Source organism: Betta splendens, chromosome 24 (genome assembly GCF_900634795.4).
Source record: "Betta splendens chromosome 24, fBetSpl5.4, whole genome shotgun sequence".
NCBI lineage: Eukaryota > Metazoa > Chordata > Actinopteri > Anabantiformes > Osphronemidae > Betta > Betta splendens.
The window spans coordinates 4,219,444-4,235,358 of record NC_040901.2 but is presented as its reverse complement, the minus strand read 5'-3'; the positions used below and the strand labels follow the sequence as shown (position 1 = coordinate 4,235,358).

The 15,915-nt window shown below is 44.8% G+C and overlaps 1 protein-coding gene and 1 long non-coding RNA gene across 7 annotated transcripts in view; one reads left to right on the top strand and one right to left on the bottom strand.

Annotated features, from left to right (window-relative positions):
* The window catches only part of LOC114849161 (uncharacterized), a 38,723-nt gene that overhangs the window by 22,256 nt on the left and 552 nt on the right, over positions 1 to 15,915 (top strand). The window contains exons 7-8 of one of the 5 annotated variants that reach the window (XR_003784575.3): positions 337 to 626; positions 881 to 1,694. The exons of 1 other annotated variant lie outside the window; for it this stretch is intronic. The gene's annotated coding sequence lies outside the window, so the exon portion shown is untranslated. Of the gene's footprint in view, positions 1 to 336; positions 627 to 880; positions 1,695 to 9,245; positions 9,381 to 10,777; positions 11,870 to 15,915 lie in introns of those variants that run through there. 3 more of the 5 variants (XR_005897311.2, XM_055506372.1, XM_055506374.1) reach the window with 3 other exon arrangements.
* The window catches only part of LOC114849172 (uncharacterized), an 11,843-nt gene continuing 4,057 nt past the window's right edge, over positions 8,130 to 15,915 (bottom strand). Inside the window, exons 3-7 of one of the 2 annotated variants that reach the window (XR_008693864.1) lie at positions 13,238 to 14,826; positions 12,897 to 13,151; positions 12,691 to 12,774; positions 9,224 to 9,514; positions 8,130 to 8,373 (exon numbers count right to left, since the gene is read on the bottom strand). This is a non-coding gene — a long non-coding RNA (uncharacterized LOC114849172). Of the gene's footprint in view, positions 8,374 to 9,223; positions 9,515 to 12,690; positions 12,775 to 12,896; positions 13,152 to 13,237; positions 14,827 to 15,915 lie in introns of those variants that run through there. The other variant, XR_003784576.3, reaches the window with a different exon arrangement.

The window sequence follows — 15,915 nt, the reverse complement described above, 5'->3', positions numbered from 1 at the left end:
TGTCTGGGAAGTGTGTGGCCTGCAGAATAAAGCCATGTGGTATCCTCACACTACGCACCCGTACACTAAATATGACTAGAAGCATATTCGCTGGAACGAATCTGTTCTGGTTAAAGAGAGGGTTGTGGGTTCCAGAGTTAGAGCAAAAGCATCTTTTCAATCAATCCTTTTATTTCTTCTACCAGCCTGAGCTATGTTTTCACCTACAAACTATGTATTTACGTATTTAAGTTATTAAAACCATTCCTGAAAGGTCAAACCTGGAAGTACAGTAAAGTACTAGATGACCTTAACTCTGCCCGTCTTTCCCCCTCGTGAACTGTAACGTCTGTTCAGGCTGGGTCCCGCCTCCCAAAGGCCTCCGGCCCCACTTATGTAACTGACAGCATGGGCAGCAGGTTACGCAGGGAGCAGAACGTCGATGGTCAGCTTTCCAAGCGGACGTCACCCATCCTGCGTCAGGCCGTGAAGTATCGTGGAAGATCAATCTGCAGCCCACTTTTCCATTAGTGCAGCTTTAACCGAAGCAGCTATTAATGATTCTCTGGACTCTGGACCGGAAGAGGTTATGTGTGATTTATGTACATTTTACGACTTGAATTAATCAGCTTGACACACACATGGAAGTAAGTAATTTACACTACATTTTTTAATAATAAATAGTGACAAAAGCAATTTAACATGTAATAAACTATAAATATATATGTTAATATATAACTTAATCCTAATAATTCAGACTTTAAATGATGGAAAACGTTAAAGCAGCTTGTTCCATTAAGTTCCCAGAATGTGAGCTTTATACATGTATTTCCCAGCCTGCATGATTTACAATGCAACATCTTTTCTTTTTCCGTGTCAAACATACATTGAATACACTCAGCCGTCTGTGTTGAGGAGGCCAGGCATCACACTGACTGATCCTGACAGGAAGTGTGCCACAGAACCGCAGAGCCACAGCGCCAGATGCAATCACCCACGGGTCTGACGTGACAAGGAAATGTAAATGAGGGTCCTCATGGGAGTTGATCCACCAGGAGACGTGGCATCGCTGTAATTACAGACGCACGGACAGAAAGGCAAGTAGCTGGTGAGATGGGAAAGGCCACAAGCTTCTTCATCCAGCCAGACAATTTAGCCGTCATTCAGTTTGCTAATAGTCCACTTTGTTCATTGAGTTGGGTTTGAAGCTCGCTGTTATTATAGAGCCTGCAAAGAATAATAGATTAAGCTAACGACTCTGTAAGATTCATTTGCATTAATAGTCATTTTATCAAATAGTCGATATTTCGGCGCTACTCTGACTTTGAAACAGTCGCTGGTACTTGTTGGCTAAAATCACCTACAAGCAACTACTGTAGATGCAAGATGCAACACACTGTCATGGAAACACTTAACAGCATCACTGCCTATCGCCTTGACATTCTTAGCATAAGTGTCATTGCTGGAATTCCAATCATTTCTGTTCTATTGTACGTGTTTGTCATGAAGCAATGATCAAGACTGATGTTACTTTTTGTTTAGTTTGCATAAGCTGTTGTTCATGCTTCTAAATAGCATTTAGTATTTGGAATAGCAAGAGGTTAGAAGCAGAAGCACAGATTGTTTCAATAATAAATACATATTTACTACAGTTGTTCTTTCCAAATCACTATGAGCTGCTCTTTCACATACAGAGGTCACAAGCAGATGTGTCGAAATCCAAATGCTGTGGTGTGTTTTTTAATAAGCAAATGGGTCCATATGATGCTGGCCAGTGTGTGTGTGTGTGTGTGTGTGTGTGTGTGTGTGTGTGTGTGTGTGTGTGTGTGTGTGTGTGTGTGTGTGTGTGTGTGTGTGTGTGTGTGCTATTTCCGCATGCGTGAGTGTAGAGCGAAGGGAAAACAAACCTCTCCATTAGCGTCACTGCATGATTGGCTGACCCCCATCGCCCCTGTGATGCTCGCATCCACGACCTTCCTCTGCTGCATCACACAACAACAAGAAACACATTTACATGACCCCCCCCCCACCACCCGCCCCATTGTTCCGTGCTGAAAAGGTCAGGGTGAAGCAGTAGAGACACAACATATTAAAACAAACAATAGAAATGTCTTGTCATGTTTTTTCTTCCCTTCCCTCCACCTTTCTCTTTGCGAACATTAAAATGAGTGAACATCGTTGTGTGATAGTTTATTTTCAGCTCAGGAGCAATAGTGCAAACACACACACACCGAAAAGAAAAAAAACATGTTCTTCGACTCGGCAGGTTTGTTTGGCACGTCAAAGTGAGATGCCAGCGAGGAAAGCTTTGTCACTCTAGTCCCAGCAACATGGGGGGACATGATGGCTGCCTACACAGAACTGGTGGGCAAAAATAACTGATGTGTTTCTGTGGGATAAGACTTGACGAGAGCGATCCAGCCCCTAAACAGCTCTCCCATGTACATGGAACAAACTGTGGTACAACATGCAGCTTTAAACGTACTGAGATTAATGAACAAGGCCGTGTTTCATGGGTCATTTCATCCCAGTGAAGAGCACATTTAGCTTTTTAGCTGCTGGCTTTAAGTGAAGGTGGGCGAATAGCGGTGCTGTAGCGGCGCAAGAGGGTTCTTTCGTGCTCCCAGCTGGAAAGTGCATGAAAGGTTACGCATTTGAATATATGTCACCTCTGTAGCGAGGAGCAGCTGTGGCTTTCTGTTGTTGATGTTTGGGACAGTGGATAAGCTGAGGCCAGGAACAGACAGTGGACGTACAGTATATTGGAATAGGAGTATTTCTATCACTACAGAAGAACTGTGTACTGTTCAAGGCCTCGCATCAGGAGCCTGATGTGTTTTATCTTTTATTGCAATTATGTTGCATAAAAAGTAATGTGATTTGACTGACTTGTTGATTCTATAACTATAGTAGTATAGAGCGTGTGTGTGTGTGTGTGTGTGTGTGTGTGTGTGTGTGTGTGTGTGTGTGTGTGTGTGTGTGTGTCTCAGCACAGCTCACTTCTTTCGCTCTGTCACTGTTGAAAGATCAGACCATTTAGAGGTGATACTCCAGAAATTAGAATATCGTGCAAAAGCCTAATGGATCTTCTCGTAAAAGAACAATTACATCAGCACAGTCAAACTGGAGTTTGGAGATAATGACTCCAAAAGCGCGAGCGATGTGATCAGCGGGGTAAAGCCCCACAGATGGTGATGTGGAGAACACGGTGTCCAGCACAAAAAGAACTCAGTTTGAAACAGTCAAGTAAAAAAATCTGCCTGTGTAGAATAATAACTGACTGACTGAGTATAAATGAGTGGCTTCACTCAGTTGGCTTTTATTGAAGCCTGGGTCTATTTCACTTAAAGATGACAAACGTGATGCTCTTCACTGAACATTTTTTAAATGATTTACTTCTTTTTCTAATGGAGCTGACTTCAGAGAGAACTATGAACGTGGCCTCGGCCTGAATGGAGAATCAGAAAGATCTTATGTAACTGCACTGAGGCTGCAGCTGCTTTCTGCTGTATTGTCATGCTTTGCTCTGCAGCTACACTCGAGCCGACATCGGTCATTTCAGTGGTTGTCTCTCTCACTGTATGGGTGATCAGCTCTTTGCTTTTTTCCCATTTTATTTCATTGTGTTATCAACTTCCTCCCTCTTGTCAAGGGAACCCGGACAGGATGGATCATCTTTAACAAAATTGAGCTTTTGCTAGATTTCATGCCCACGGAGAGAATAAACCGTATAAACTCTCATAAATACCAGCATCTTGATATTTCTGTCCCGCCTGCGTAGCTGCAGGACAACCACCGGGTTTTGAACCACGCAGGCTGTGTTGACAGCTGGATTACACAGCTGGGTTAAGGTTAGGTCAGCATTAGAACTTCCATGGCCTATTGCTCGTCTGTGATTCACTCGCTGCTTTGCTCGCTGATTTATTCTGCCGCTGGCTCCCACTCACTCACTCACTCACTCACCCACTCGCTTCCTTTCCTATTCCTTTTGTTCCGGCTCCTGCCTCGCTCAGTCGGTCCTTTCATTACTAACCCCTTCATTTTCATAACTTATCCTCTTTAGCACTGATAGGCTTCATTTAGAGCGAGTGCATATGACAGTGTATTATGAGGTGAGATGTCACATTATGAGATGAGCTTGAACTGGAATGTTTATTTACTTCACCGTCTCCTTAAAAGTACTGTTATAGACTAACTAACTGCAGGATCTACACTTAACGTTTCACGTACAGTACAGCCAGCAAACTAAACAGCACCAGGGCAATTATGAACTAACGAGAGGTGAGGACCCAAACGCCACAACCCACAGACAAACTGAAGTATTAAACACTTTAATTAGTAAACACAAAGAGACATACAATCTAAGAGTGCCGCATAAGTAGGGTAGATAATAAATACACATAAGCTAACTAAGAATCACTGCATGAGCAGGCATGTATTACCGACAAGAAGCAACTGACCCAAAACCTACTGCATAGCGGGTAAGCTAACATAAAAGGAACTAAACATGAAGCCATGAAGTCATCTGAAACAAGCATCTAACAACAAACCAACCAAGACTGTGCACGAACTGAGAGCTTAAATACTAACTAAAACAGGCGACACCAATCAAACTGATAATAGGACATGACATGGAACAGGAAATGCAATGACAAAAAGAGGGTACAGAACCGAAGGAAGTCAGAGTGCCCTCTAGAGCAGATTCACAACATTCAATGTGAAACATCCATCCGAAAAACCAACTTAGAGCAGCAGAGTGGTGGGAATAACACACAGGTCGCTTTAGTGCTGCGGAAACATCAATTTCAGCATTAGGCTGATCCTCCATAGAAGCAGTTACACCACAGATCAATCTTTTTGCCAGATTCACTCACTCACTCAATAATACATTAACATGGCTGCACACTAAGTTTAAAGCTCTGCTTCAAGGCCGCCCAAGCTCTAACAAGTTGAGATGAAAGTACAGTAATCCCAAGCTCTTATTGATCAAGATGAAGTTTTCCTACAACTGCTATTAACGGATGCCATGTTTTCGTAGCTAAAACTTTGAAAAGAGCTAATTAAGAAGTGAAGTAGCTTCACTTTACTTCTGTCACATGCTGCAGACTTGATGCTACCGTAAAAGATCCTCTCACATTGCCAGCCAGTAATTACAGTTTGGATCACATCAAATATTCTCTTTTATACAGACTCACTCACACACACACACACACACACACACACACACACACACACACACACACACACACACACACACTGCTAAACAAAGTGATGCTGTATATTATCAGTGGTAAACATGACAATTCAATACTAGGGTCCTGTGCTGACACAGCTGTATTGCGAACCTGCAACTATCAACAGCTACTACCAAAAATTTTATTTTCTGGTCTGGTTGTATAGGCCTGAATGATTTGACTTAAACACTTAATACCGTTATATGCAGGCGCTAACATTATAGGTTGTGTATGAATTTAGAACTTTCTTTACCTACTAAAGCAAGTCTTCGGTTTTATATTTCTCTCAGAAATTCAGTTAAGCTCTATTCCCATCATACAGGAACTTAATTACCATGCACCAAATAAGTCTGGGCCGAGTAATGAAAGTTCACAGTAATAGATTCTTGGCTTCTTTAAAGAACACAGTGGTCGTTTCTCCTCTTATTGCTTTTCAGCTGTTGTTGCATTTGTTGTTTTTTCATTTATGTACATCTCAATTTGCACCAGTAGTGTTAATGTCTGTGTTTGTGTTTGTGGCACAGACATATGGACACGCGTATGTAGCCCAGTTAGCACCTCCCGTTCCTGAGGTCTGTGCGGCCGTGTGACCCGGGAGGCCGACCTCTCAGCCAACAACAGAACTGCAAATTCAACAGAGCAGGTTGTCTGGTACAGGATGTAACACTGTGGTGTGTTGATGTTCCCTTTATTATACCACAAATTTGGACTGTTTTTCATAAAGTGATTGTCCATGAGCTTTGAAAAAGTAGTTTTATCTGTGCTGCATTTGGCCCGCTGTGAAAGATAAGGACAGCAACACGCTGCACTTAATTCAATTGATTTATCCGTTAAGGGACTATGAAACAAAAAGAGATGATTGCAAATTATCCTCACAGTCTCCCACATTTGTCCAAAAGGAAAAATGAGTCATGCTGCTGCACAGCGTCCCAGGGAAAGCAATTACAGGAGCTTTGTAGGAAGAATGAATGCATACAACATAAAATCATCTAAGCACTGGCAGATGTGGTTATTAGTTTTTGTATATGAATCAAGATGTTTAAAAAAATGATTGCTGCTTAATTGAAAAACATAATTTTTGATTAGGCTTGTTGCCAAATAAGTCACAAACCTGTTTAGACTAATGACTCCAAACCAAATCAAGAGACTAGGTTAGACAGATGTGAAGGTTACAGTAAAGTGAGTTTATGAAGTGATACTTTCAGATTCACAGTACTTATTGTCCCTTATACTATAAGTTGCATCAGCATTTTATGGGCCACATGAGTCAAAGCTTTATCTTATTGTGGCTCATTGTCTTTATCTGGTATCTGATAATGAGCAAATAGAAAGCTAATTATAAGACTGTGCCTTCTACTGATGGATGCCCCCTGAGATCCAGTATCTACACTCTAATAATGTGATGTATTCACATGCCAAATCAAATGCTATTAGCTCAAGATGTAGCTATTTACAGTCTCTCAGCATGTGTGTATTCAAGTTTAGATTTGAGCATATATTTTAAGTTTATACAGTATATATACTTTCGTAGCACTCTAGCACTGTACTCTCTTTTGTGTTTAATATGCTGAGGAGCATGGTGCAGAGGTCAAAGGTCATGACGGCGATCCACTTCACTCCTAAGGTTGTAAATCCATGAGATCATTTGCATTACATTAAATGCTAGTTTTTGCAGAGAGGAGAATGATGAATGATGGGAGGTAAGACACGAGAAGCACGCACGCTGAATCACCGACTGAACTGTCACATTTGCAGATATGCCTGCATGTGTAAACACAGGCCAAAGCAATGTTTGTGCTGCAGTCGCATGGATGTAATTGACCGCCTGGTGCCCTGAGTTCTGAACAAGAGGGGAAATCACTTAATAGTCAAGGGTTCTGCCGTGTTTAACTCATTTCACCTCCGTGCAGCATTAGCATTTAGATATAGTGTGTGATTGTGTCAGCTTGAGCATCTCAGCGTTCGTGTCTGTTTAAATGCCACTGAACTGTAAGAACAGCCTGGGTCCAGCTTTCAGGTCTGAAGCTTCATGAATTACAGTAGAGTCAAATACTTGCTGCAATAAATGTTTCGAATTATTCCATGACGCTTCTGGCTGTGATAAACGTGTGACGCACAGTTTCTGCTGCATCAGGGGAAAGTGGCTGACATTCCAACTAGTTCCCTGTCCGATGCCCGATGCCTAGTTTTAGCTGACAATGGGGAAAAACAGCCCACAGGATGAATCACGTACCGGTTCATCAGATAGAGTTTGTGGACATTCACTTCTTAAAAAAGAAATTACAACGTTTTACCTTTAAGAAGTGATGGCAAGTAAATTTACTGGTAAAAACACAAAAGTAGATGTTTGGGCATTTGGACTTATGTAGACACATGCTTGATTGTACAAATGCACTGTACAGTCAAATGCAATCACAGTATGTGTAACTCCACAACTGAACGCTAAAATGCACATTTATCTAGGTCTAGAAATGATGATCATCCTCTACACAAGGAGTAGTTCCCTTTGAAATTCTAATAAGTTGAATAATGGACAAGTAGAAGAAATTGTAGCTATAATAAAAAATAATTGTGCAACTAACTAATGATGCTGTGCTTTGACCTATAGTGGCTGGAGGCTTTGACTAAAAGCTCACTTATGCCAGTTTTGGTGAGTCACTGCGTTGGAACCAGTGGCTCTTTGGAGAAGTTCCATAGTCCTGCCGCTTGTCATGAGTAACATCACTGCTCATCAGCCCTAAACCGATTCCCACAGTAACTTTGTTGCAGCCAGGTTTTAGTGTGTGTGTGTGTGTGTGTGTGTGTGTGTGTGTGTGTGTGTGTGTGTGTGTGTGTGTGTGTGTGTGTGTGTGTGCATGTGTGTGTGTGTGTGTGTGTGTGTGTGTGTGTGTGTGTGTGCGTGCGTGCGTGCGTGCGTGCGTGCGTGTGTGTTGTGTGGGCGGGGCGGTGGTTTAGTGGTCACTGCATGTGCGTGCGTGGGTTTTCTCCAGGTTCTCCGGGTGATCTGGGACGGGCTCCAGCGTCCCTGCGATGCCAGGACGGAGCGGTTTAAGTTGAGTGAGTGACGGCTGTGTGCGTTTAAATAGGCGCTCTGCTGTCACTCATCTGTTGACTGCAGCCGTCTCGTTCTTTGGTTGAGTCTCCTTCCTCTCTGCATCACCTGTGGTAAAAGCTCTGGTTGTGAGTTCTGCCGTCACTCCCTCTGGTCGCCTACTTCCTGGTTTCTTCTCTGCTACACCATTAAGGACACTTACGCTCATCTGCACAATATATAATAGCTCCTTCACCTTTTCAGTTTGTTGATCTCATTCATGTGGTTGAGCCCTATTTGAAATAGATTTGAAAGCATAGGAACTGACTCATGTATCTGACTTCAGCACCATCCAGCCCCAGCTGCTTGCTTTAAAGCTGCAGGGAGTGCAGCCTCGCAGGGGCCACTGCTGGGCGGATCACACGCTGCCTCACAGCCCACAGGTTGTTCGTCTAGATGTCCATGTATGAGGTGGTGATGAGTAGCACAGGGGCACCTCAAGGCCCTGTCCCAGCGCCATTACCCCCGTTCACACTCAACACCACAGACTTCTGCTCCAGTATGGCTCAAACTGGGACCCCCTCCGTCCGAAAGACTTGTTTCAAAGTTACAGTCTTTTTAATTTCTTTATTATCAAAATGTACCTTTGCTTATTTCTATGGTAATGTTAGTATTCAGAGGAGCAAGATAGTCCCTTCTCCTATAATTGTAGTTATTACTCTGGCAAATGACAAAGCCCAGGGGCCTAGTTCTGATGTACCTTCCTTGCATGGTTTCTCTTCTGCAGACTCAGGGCTGTCATAAATGCAAGTCAATTAAATCAGTTCAATTCTGCTCTGTGGAAACATTATGAAGCAACTGCTGCCAGATTTCACTTCGTAGCCAATCCTGCCCTGAGAACAGGGGAGTAAGAGCTTTGATTGCTATCTGAATGTTTGATTGTATGTCAAGTGCCTGCGAAGGTTGATTATTCGCTAACCTTAAGACTCCTCTCGTCTCAGCCGTCGTCGGAAATCTTCGTAACACTACAGCTTCCTCGGAGGAGAGGGAGTTTCTCTCCCTGCGGAGTGACGAGGAGCTTGTCAGGACCACGTGGAACTTGAGATTGTCTCCTCTGCTGGGCATCTCTGCCGGCCCAGCGTGGGGGCAGCCGCCGACAGGAACAAAGTGTTTTCATCCTCCCTCCTTGTGCCTCTCTGTCCTGCTCCGTCCTCCCTTCATTCTGCCCGTGCATGTGCGGCGCCTTCCACAGACGAGAGCGGGAGAGGCCCTGCTTTGAATTATTGACAAGACGATAAAAATAGGCGTTTAAAACAGGCCTTGTTAAATATTCACAGCTGTACCTTAAGCAGTTCGTGGCTGATAGTGGAGAGGTTTCTGCTGTGACGTCTGGATAAGAAACAGGTTCTTTAACAAATATTCTTTTCATGAATGTTTGGTCTAAAACTGCTACACAGGAAACCTACACAGCCAGTTGATGGTTTGAGTGCCTGCGGATAGCAAACTACTGTGGTGCATTCAAGACCCTGAGAAAATGGGGCTTTATAAACTCAAAGACCTTCAAGGTTTAAGATTACCATTAATAGATTTGTTTTTTTTGACACATCCAAAATGATTAATTTTTTGTGTAGACGTCAGTCAGTGCACTCAAAAAAATTAATCAGGCCTAAAACTTTAACTTTATGTAATTTAATCACATGTAAATTATGCTTGTAATTTTATCACATAAATATTAGATAAGAGGTGACATTCAATGTAAAGTCTTATGCCATTAAATAAAGGATTACATCAAGTTAATGCAACACATAAACGTTATGTTTTTGTTCATATACCTGATGTACAGGTAAGGCAGAACTTCATACTTTAACCATTTAATCAGTTTATGGTTATGTGAAATAATTACATAGAAAAAGATAAGTCACTAACTCCCTTCAAGAATTTGTTTTCTCTGCATTTGACCTATTTCCTCACTGGAGGTGAGCAACCACATAGTAACACAGGAGCTTGTGAGAGGTTTCTCACTTACGGATCTGGTGGGATCAATAAGGTTTGAACCTACACCTCTTGCTTGTGTGATAGGTTTGAGTAAATGATGGTATCAGGCACCATGCTATGTTCAAATTCAACCTTCCCTACTCGACTAAGTGAAGTCATGTCTTGGTCACGCTGCTGCAGGGCTGAGGTTCTGACCTGATTATGTAGCTACGGCTTAAGACTCCTTACAGTAGGTTTCACTCCTATTTTACAGTGTGAGTGTAGCATTGCCTCTAAACCATGACTCACAAATCTAGGAATCAGAGACATCATCTGCAGACACTGTATTAATACATACATACAAATAATAATCACAATGTAAACTCCACTTTTATGTGACAATTCTATAATAACAATAACGCTGACAATTGCGCACAAATTGATATTGAAATGTTCAAATTTGCGTCTAACTACAGCGTTAAACAATTGGTCATCGAGCGCTTTACCCAGTATGAATAGATGAATTCCTTCTGTTTAGTTTGCTTTTGTGTTTGAGCAGAGTAATAGCCAAGATCAAACGAGGCGTTTGCCCGGAGGCAGCAGCAGTGCCCGGTTTTTGAAGCAACAACACCTACGGCCTCACCGACCGCCACGTCGCAGTGACCCAACCACCACGCTGCTAACCCGGTCGGAGAGTAACACCCTGAGAGGAGCGGTGCATTTGTGCAGCATGAGCAGCCTTGGAGAACTCACATGGCCCTGAACACCATGGAGGCCTGATGTAGAGCTGTAGCTTGAAGGTCGGTGTGGCGCTTGTGCCTTTTGACTCATCTTGCATATGTGCCTCGAGCGATTTTGTTTCCCGCGTAACGTTTACCAAGACTCGTTCTTCTCCCTACTGTTGTGTCCGCCCCCACAAACCCTAACGAGCTGCCGCGACTCTGCAGCCGTGCGATGATACACGAGCAGTGATTTATTTTTATTATTATCATTATTTCTTCTGTTTAGCAGTTCACTTTTACTTGTTGCATTTCTCCCTTTGTGTCCATTTTCTTTCCCCGTTGACAGCTCTGCAGCCCTACTGTAGGTCCTGTACGTCTCCCACATGTGACACTTCATCCCTTGCTTTTCACGTTGCCTCTTTGATATTTGAATATTAAAATACAGATTCTTTACTTTGCATTCTTGGTGAGCGTGAGATGTGTAGGAGGGTGACGCTGCGGTAATGCTGTAATGGAGAAACACATTAGGTGTCCCACAACAGTTTCAGGACAGTTTGCAGACAACAGGATGAGGGTTAGTGGGATAATAAGACAGTGACAGAGCATTAGAGGGATGAAAAAGACCAAAATTAAAAATAAAACAGGCTATCGGGCAGAAGAAGTAGGATTTAGAGATGGCAGGAGAACCAAAGATGTATAGACTGAGAGGAAACGACAGTGATTGAAGGCATGGGAAGAAGTGGAGAGAGTAAGAAGAGACAGATGAGGAGAGAGACTTTGTGTGTTTAGCAGAGGGAGGCGAAAGAGGCAGGGGCCGTGTGGAGGAGGGGGGTTGTTGGAGAAGCCCGGCAGATCTTGTCTAGAGGGGAAATTGCATTGCTAAGGATTTATTGCTTCAAGTGTAATTGGGTTCAACCAGCGCCAGGAGGGAGAATCCATTGAAGCCTCCCCCCGGGGGGGGAGGCTTCAATGGATTGGGTCGGACAGCAGGTTGTTGATCCACTGTGACCCACGTCCCTGCAGCAGAGGACGGCAGCCCCGTCCCGAAGACGGACCCGATCCGCACAACACCAGCAGAGGCTCCAACAGCGACGCCCCATAATTTTCAGATTCTCAGCAGCACAGTTTGCCGTGTTACTCAGTCGGCGCTGGGCTGCCTTGTCCCTGACAGTGCTAATACATGCAGTTGTACAAGGCCCATAATATCAGTGTCAATGACGATTAATGGTGATAATTAGTGTATTTACATGACTTTGCTGTTACCCTGTAATTGGGCTCCAGCGTTATGAATCAGACTGGCCAACAAAAGAGTAACTTCCTGTTCCTGGTGAAGGCCTTCAGATCTAAGCTAAACTTTTTATTTTAAAGTTCCTTGTTTGAAAGTCTTACAGGTCCATTGTAACAGCAGCCAAAAACAACAACAACAGGTTATAAGGAAGTGACACGACTGGACAATTTCTACCAGGAGGTGTTTACGTTGGGTGGGGGGAAATCAGAAACCGCAAGACGACTCGAAATTATTATCAGCATAAGACAACTTTGTATTGATGTCTACTGATTAGTGGCGAGATTGTTACGAATGCACATAATGTGAAGTTTAAAAGCGACCAGAAACTAAGATAGAGAGACATTACAGCCTGGGGTTTTCCTGGCAGAGATCACATTTTGTGTGTGTGTGTGTGTGTGTGTGTGTGTGTGTGTGTGTGTGTGTGTGTGTGTGTGTGTGTGTGTGTGTGTGTGTTCTCCCCACCCGCCACTGCAGTGCGATTCCCCTCTTTCCCTGTCATGCAGCAATGTTCACAAACCCACACTGCAGAACAGGGCAGGCATGGCTCTGCATACCAATCAGAAGAGGGAGAGAGAGAGAGAGAGAGACAGACAGACAGGCAGCGGGTGAGCAAGCGAGAGAGAGAGAGGGATGCTGTAAGAGCGAGAGATGAAAGAGAAGAATCTCACCCTCTCTCTCTTCCTGTCTCCATCACTCCTCGCTTTCACCTCTGCAGTCGGCTTGTCATCCCACCCAGTCGAGCAGGTTACAGCTCTGCACTTTATTCAAAGGGATTCTCCTTCCCAGGCTTTCCCTGCCGAGTGGGGGGGGGGGTAGTCGGGTGGATGCAGGTACTGTAGCTGCAGATGCAGTCAGGTGGTGCGGCACCGGCTCTCTGCTCGTCCTGATGACACACGGCGACTGAAGCCCAAGGGCATAAGTGTCTGCAAAGTGGGGATCGATTCATCAAACACCGGGATTAATTTTCTCTAACGAGAGAGACGCGACTCAGAGCAACACGAGGTCTTACGTGTGGAGGCTGATGGATGTTGACGCCTGATAGCCGGCAGCCACTCGTGCTCCGAGAGCCTGGAACAATAATCAGTCATGGATCGACTGCAGCACGTATTTCTTCTTCTGCTCTCGGTACAAAGACACCGACGAGACGGATGCGCGTCCGTCCGTCCGTCATGTTCAGCTGAAGGACTGTTTTGACCGGCGCTGTCAAAGTCTTTAAACCAACACGTTGAAAAAGGCTCCCAGTGAAAACGCAGCGCAGGTCCTGTTGCACTTTAAAGCAGGATCCTGGTCTCACACTCTGTAACACGGTGTCCCACTGTGGCTATAAATGCCACATGAATTCTCTTTGAATAAACACAATCCGAAAAACTGTAAAAAAAAAAATGCCCAAAGGCTACAAATCACAGTGTGAGAAGCTGGAAGTGAAGCGTTGCAACCTGAAACCAGGGACAGATGAGATCGAACAGGCCCAAAAAGGACACAGTTCAAACCAGCGACTCACTAAAACACACGTGCGTTTAAGCGGACGTTTGCGCACGTGACAGCGTGAGCAACCAGGAAATGTGAGGAAAGGCGCCGGGCACTTAGGGGAATCCCCCTGACGACGCGGTTCAGCTCTAACCAGACTTACTATTTAGATTTGTTTTTCCACCACAAAACCAATCATATTGCCGCCGTGCTCTTATCAGCAGCCGGATCCGGTGGGAGTTCAGCCTCATCACTATTCATGCTTCGGAGCCGCTCTCTCGCGTCTCCGGTCTAACCTTGAGAGCGCGCGCGGAGACGTTTTCCACGTGGGCCCGTTTCCCGGCGAACGCTCGCCTCACGACGAGGGTTTAGCCTTAACCGTGCGTCCGGATGCTCGGACGGTGTTGAGAGAGACTCTGCGGCTAATGCCGCAAATCCAGCTGCCGCTGAGTGAGAAGAAGGTCAGCGTGTCCTATTGATGGACTCAAAGCCGTTCGACTGTCGGCCTCGTCATCCGTGATCCCAGACGACCCTCCGATCCGCCGCGTGCGGTGATCATTCCACATTCAACCAGGGAACAGGAAGCGGGTTATTAGCGGCCGTTCAAACACAAGCGGCTCTCAACAACCAGACAAATCAAAACACGAGCTTAATCACGCGTTTGTCTCCGTGCAAACGAGTCCGGGCGCCGCCGCATCCGCGCGCCACGTGCCACGCGCTCCCGTCCGCGCTGATTGCGCGTCGGCCCGTGCCGAGGCGCAATCAGCGGCGTCTGGCCCCCGTCGCTCCCGCAGCCCGGAAGAAACAACCACACAGAGATTTGCCATTATCTGTTTTTATATAATACGCTAACAGCTGCTGCTGCGTGGCACGGGGGACGCTGTTTGCTTTGAGCAGAATAATAATGATGCCCCGAGGTCTTTGACTTCCAGCTTGAGCGTTATGTAACGCGGGTTCTCTGACTGGGATTGGGATTATATAATTGGAGTGCAGGACGGAGACTTTCATGTATATTTCAAAGAACATGTATTATTTACTAGGCTTTTTCGTCCTCCCTTTCTCCTGTTTCTGGAGTTAATAAGGAGAGTTTCCCCCGCTCATTATGGGAGCGATGCTTGTCTTGACAGAAACCTGTGAAGGAAAAAGAACAATGATCACACCTTTTCCCCCTCCACCCAGTTAATCAGCACTTCAGACCCGCTCTGGTGATGAGGTCCCTGCTGTAAATGAGCAGCAGTCGCACACATGTAGATAAGGAACACATTTATTATGGTTATTTTTTGATTTGTTGAAGCGTCTGTGACCTCTTCCAAGCAGGTATGGGTTTTTATGATGTCTAAGCAATATGTCCAGCTGGAGCCTATTGGACTGAGTTTAACAAGGTGAGAATATTGCAGTTTGCCCCTCTGACCTGTGCGGGGCGCTAGGGTTCATGACCTTATTGACCTCATCCTCTAGTTTTGCCAGTGATTTTGGTTTATTGGTATAGTGTTTGTTATGCTACATTCAGTTGTTAGTTCCTGCTCTGTAGTTGGTGTTTCCAAATTCATTGTTCTCAACGTGGCAACAGGGAACACAGCAATGACCTGGAGCTTACGTGAGCAGTGTGGACAATGCTTTTGGACCAGTCTCTGTCTCCTTTACTGCAGCACGACCATTTGGATGAACTGCCTCAATCCTGGCGTGTAAAGCTTGCGGAGACTTAACCGCAAAGCCTGGAATTGTGTTGACGCCAAGAGGCTGAACTGAAGACACCAGTCGACTGTCCGGTCGAGAATTAACCGGACATTCATGTGTTTTTAAAACTCCATTAATGTAGGTTTAATAATTAAATGGGCATTAAAATATGTCCATTACTTTGGGTTCAGGATATTCTATTGGCCTCGCTGGTGGTTCCGCTAACCTACACACACACAGGAGACTTCACAAACCGAGCAGCAGCAAAGCCAACACGACACAGCTGTGATGGATGGCATAAAGAAGAGCGCTGTTATGGAAAATCTATATGAGCGCTGCTAGTGGAGATTCCAGCGAGAAAACAAATGACTGCTGACAAACCTATGAAAACCACCACGCGCAGATAAACTGCGGCTCCTTCAGTTTCGCTGTTTTTTTTTAGCTTTTTGTACTGTAACGGCTTCGACTGCAATCCCCCGAGCAGCAGCTCAGCGAGGAAGGTGGTCGTCGTGGTTCAACCGGTAGAAAAAAAAAAAAAAAAAA